The sequence below is a fragment of the Grammomys surdaster genome, unplaced genomic scaffold (assembly GCF_004785775.1).
Source record: "Grammomys surdaster isolate TR1022 unplaced genomic scaffold, NIH_TR_1.0 125750, whole genome shotgun sequence".
Classification (NCBI taxonomy): Eukaryota; Metazoa; Chordata; class Mammalia; order Rodentia; family Muridae; genus Grammomys; species Grammomys surdaster.
The window spans coordinates 1067677-1072965 of record NW_021620582.1 but is presented as its reverse complement, the minus strand read 5'-3'; positions in this window follow the sequence as shown (position 1 = coordinate 1072965).

Sequence of the window (5289 nt, the reverse complement as noted above, 5' to 3'; positions counted from 1 at the left end):
TGATAGCAATTTGGATCGGTTCCTGGCATCCGGCTATGGAGCAGTTTTCTGACCCTATTTGGAAAGACTGTTTGTTATCTGTGGGGGTTTCTGAACCTCGAATCTCCAGATGTAAGGGCTACCCTAGATGGAAATGAACAGCAGCAGGAGGATGAGAAGCCCACTGAGATTGAGTGCAGCTGCCAAAGTGGAGTCTCACTTCCTGGGATTAGAGACAAGTTGGGTGGTCTCAACATTTTCTGGAGCTTAACAGAGTACCATCCTGTTAGGGTCAACGTGTATGAAGAGGTGTCATTTTTAGGTAGAGGAATGAAAGGTTTGAGGTGAGACAGATGGACCTAATGAGAGAGTCCCTCGAGTTTAGCAGCACAAGAATTACCTTAAAAGGACCCTGCCATTTAGGAAAGAGGGGTGAGGGCCAATGGTCTGGAGGAGATAGAAGGACCTGGTCTCCAATGTTGACAGGCAATGGACAGGAGACAGTGTGTGGTCGCAGTAGATAGTGGTCAGCAAAGTTCCATAGGAAAGAATGGAGGTGGCAAAGTAATGCGGTCTGTCAGGAGCCATAATAGGACAAGCTAATAATTAGCAGTTGATCATCCTGAAATGCTTACCTCAGATTATTATCTGCGACAAGTGTGCCACATCAGCAAGGCTATGCTGGACATATTTTAGGAAAGATTCTGCTGTTAATATGCTTTTATTATTATTATTATTATTATTATTATTATTATTATTAAACATATATAACAATCACTAAGCAATAGTACTCCCCTTTGGAGCAGATCTCTGCAGACCCACAAAGATGTACTGTCTTGTAGTGTTGCTATATAGACAAATAGATGACTTCTTAAGTCTTAATGATGATCCTATAAGAATTCCTAAAATTATATCAATGATTATTAAGCTCTTTTATAGTGGGAATGCTATTAAGTCCCTTTCTGATAGTCAAAACTGCTATGAGAACTCTGCCAGTCTCCCAAATGTCATCAGTTAACAGCACTTAGATAGTAACCAGACTCTCTCCTGCTCAGAGCACATTCCAAGATGGTTGTAAAACAATTAACTCACGATTTATTATAGGTGCTAGGACAGAAGAGAAAATATTGCCTGGGTTTATCTACACAAAACTTCACTAATTTCTTATAGTTTTAAACCTTCAGTGAACATGTGGAGCTAGACAGGTGATGGATGTTTAGTCAGATAATTACTCCTAATGGATATGCATGTAAACATTCTCTGTTGCAAACTTCTATTTCAATTTATGATTTGAATTTTGGTGTGAACTTGTGATGAACTTTGTAACATGTGATCAGGAACTCTGAATGATGTATAAGACAAAGGGACGTCCATTAGCAACTCACTTTTCTCTCTCTCACTCACTTCTCACTTTCCTCTCTCTCTCTCTCTCTCTCTCTCTCTCTCTCTCTCTCTCTCTCTCTCTCTCTCTCGTCTCCCTTCTTCCCTGCTTAGAATCTCTCTACTTAGAATTTTTCCTTTGTTAGAATTTTTTTCCTTTTTCCCACTTAGGACCTTCCCATTTTCCCCCTTAGATAGGAAACTTTTTACACTTAGCAATAAACTACAATAACTTCTTTTAAGTGTCTTTTCTTCCTGCAACCTCAAACCAACAGACCTAAGTTAGAGCCTGGCAGTGCCTGCAGAGAGAGTACTAAGGATATTTGCCTAATTCTCTGCTGTCCCTCAGCTGAGGCGCTAGTGGCCAGAAACTGCAGTTTCTGGCCTCAGAAGATCAAACAGATAACAGGTCAGCTACAGTAGACTAGTAAGTAAACTTTAGTAACAGTAACGTAGAGAAGTAAACCCTATTAGACAACCTTAAATATCTTGTAAAGCCCAAGGCTTTACCCCTAATCTCGTAAGACCAAGTCTTACCCCCACCTACGACGCTCTTCCAATTCCTATCCCCCTTGGCTGCCTCAAGAAGAACTGACCGACTGGAGGAGAAGAAAGAAGATCACTTTCTCCTCCCACCAAGCCAGGGCTGGCTCCCGGAAGCGGTGAGTAGATGATCTGGGAGGGGAGAGCATTTAGGTGAAAGACTGGGAGTTAGGACCGGATGTCCATACATGAGTTCAAAGGGTGAGATGAGGAGCAGCCGCTTGGGGAGAGCTCATAGCCTGAAAAGAGCCAAAGGTAGGAGTTTTACCCAGTCGAGGTGAAGTTCTGTGACAGCTTGACAAGAGTGGTTTTAAAAGAGTGGTTGGTTTGTTCTACCTTACCTGAAGATTGAGGGTAGTAGAGAATATGAAAATGCCAGGGAATGTCTAGGGCCTTAGACAGAATTTGAGAAATTTGGGAAGTAAAATCAGGACCATTGTCTGATTGAAGGGAGGCTGGGACACCAAGTCAGGGGATGATCTCTCAGAAGAGGAGATCAGAAACTATCCAAGGAGCCCTTTTGTTAGTTGTGGGAATTGCCTCCACCCACCCTGAGAAGGTGTCCACCAAGACCAGGAGGTACTTGGCACATTTGACAGTGGGCATGTGGGTAAAGTCAAGTTGCCAGTCAGTTTCAGGAAGGAAACCTCTAGCCTGATGGGTAGGAAAAGGGGTGCTATGATACCTTGAGTTGGAGTTCGACATCTGACAGATTTTGCAAGAAGCAGTAATAGATTTTAAGAAACTTAAGTCCGCAGGAGTAGACTGTAGATGGGTTTTAACAAAATAAGACAACGCTTGGCTCTTAGGATGAAAGAGTTGGTGAAGATAGAACAGAGTTTGACGAGTGTCAGAGGGTGTAGGTGGGGATGTGGGTTGCAGTATAAGAATGTCCTGGGGAGGGTGAGATGAGTCTAGGCCCCTAAGGGCCACAGCTCTATTTGCCTCATCGGCTCGGTTGTTTCCCTTGGAGACAGTAGAGTCATCTGTCTGGTGGTATCAGCAGTGGACAATACCAATAGCTGTGGGGAGATGGGAGGCCTTTAGCATGGCCATAATTTGGTTTGCATTATTTACTGAGCCTTCTTTAGTGGTAAATAACCCGAGCTCCTTTCAGATAGTAGCATGGGACAGGAGGATATGGAAAGCGTATTTGGAATCTGTGTAGATGTTGAGGGATTGTCCCTGTGCCAGCTGGAAGGCATGGGTAAGGGCTACCAGTTTATCCTGTTAACTAGTGGTATGAGCAGGAAGGGCTTGTGCCTCTACCACCTCTGTGTCTGACACTATGGCATAGCCAGCTTTCCTGGCCCCTTCACATAGAAAGGAGCTTCCATCTGCATACCAAGTATAGATGGCCTGAGGCAATGTGCCCTCCTGTATGTGTGAAGGACAAGGTAACGGTTCCTCTAAAGTTTCAGTGCAGGAGTGAGATAGGGAGTGGTTAGTATTTGGTCGAGGAAGAAGGTTGGAAATATTAAGAGGCAGCCGTGATTGGAAGGTGGAGTCTTCTATTAGAGCTACCTGAAGAGAAAGAACCCTGGAGGGAGGTACAGTCTTTAAGTCTTTGTAAGTTAGGAGCTGTGACAGGTTATGAGAATCGAAGACAGTTATAGGTTAGTTTTTTGATTCTTGAATAAGGAGTTCAGCAGCTGCTAAGGTACAAATACAAGGTGCTCATCCCTGGATGGTTAGATCTAGCTTTTTTGACAAGTAAGCTATGGGTGCAAAGAAGGTCCAAGTTGGTGACCTAAGACTCCAAGGGCAAATCCCACCTTTTCAGTTACATAGAGGGAAAAGGAATGAGTCATGTCAGGGCCTTAAGGCCCTCCTTAAGGCCTTAAGGAGAGCTTGTTGGAGCGTTTGAAAAGGCTTGATAACAGGTTTGAGAAGAGGTTCATGGGTGGGGCCTAACACTGCTTCATATAAGGGGTGAGAAAGGAGGGAAAAAGGAGGAACCCAGGAATGTAAAATACTAGCTATTCCTAGGAATGATAAAAATCTCTTCCTTTGTAGAAAGAACAGAGACTGAATCAGATTCCTTCTATCTAAGATAATAGCCTTGTGGGTTGGAGCAATTGTTAGTCCCAATAGGTGACCTGAGGAGTGGATAGTTGGATTTTAGAAGGTGAGATCCTGTACTCTCAACTAGAAAGGCAGTTTAGAAGAGCAGCTGTGTCAGCTTGGCTAATTTCTAGAGAGGGGCTACATGTCATCCACGTAATGTACAATCTTAGATTTAGGGAGAGACAGAATGAGTCAGAAGCCAGGGCCTGGCCAAATAGGTGTGGGCTGTCCCAGAATCCCTGAGGTAGAACAGTACAGGTAAGATGGGTAGAGAAATAGGTGTCAGGATCTGTCCAGGTAAAGGCAAGTATGTTCTGTGACTGGGCGTCTAGAGGAATAGAGAAAAAATGTATCCTTGAGATCTAGAACTGAGAAATGGGAAGTCCCTGAGGGGATGGATAGTGGAAAGAAGTGTGTAAGGATTAGCCACCACAGGATGGAGGGGAACCACTGCAGAGTCAATGCATCTGAGGTCTTGAACCAGTCAATAGGTACCATTAGGTTTCTTAACTGCTAGTATAGGGGTGTTAAAGGGGGAAGAGGTGAGGCGAAGAAGTTTTTCCTTAAGAGGTCAGAAATGGGCTTGAGTCCCCTGAGGCTCTGGTGAGAGAGAGAGGGTATTGAGCTTGGGTTATGTACCTGGTAGAGTTCAGCAACAGAGGAGTTCTGGACATCCTAGACTCAGGGATCTACATGAGAAGCTGGTAAAGGAAACAATATGTTAATGTTAGTATGCTGATTGGCTAGAAGAAGGAGCAGAGGAACTGCTGGCAAGCTTGGGTTTAGGTGAATGGGGGAGTAAAGGAAATAGAGGCTCCCAACTTAGCTAAAAGACCCCTTCCCAATAAGGGCACAGGACATGTCAGCACTACCAAAAAGGAGTGGGTGAGAGGTATACCCCTAAAAATGCAACTAAGTGGTGGGATCTGGTGAAGAAGGTAAGGTTGTCCTCCTACCCAGACAATAAGGGAATGAGAGGGGGAAGTGCGTCCCCAAAACTCCATCAGGACCAAGTAAGTGGCCCCAGTGTCCAAGAGAAAGGAAATGGACCGCCCATATACCATGATGGCTACCCAGGGCTCCCTGTTAGTGATGGTCAAGGGAGCTCAAGCCTCTTCAGTCATCCATACCCAAGTCTAGGAAATAGGCTGGAGGGTTTTCTGGGAGTGATGTCCCTCTGTTCTGTGCAACATGAGGGCAATTGTCAGCCCAATGTCCCTCTTGATGGCACCTACCTAGGACATGGCCCCTTTGACTTGTAGAAGTTAGGGCAAGATCTCACTCAATGACCTTGTTGACCACATCTGTAGCAGGAACCTA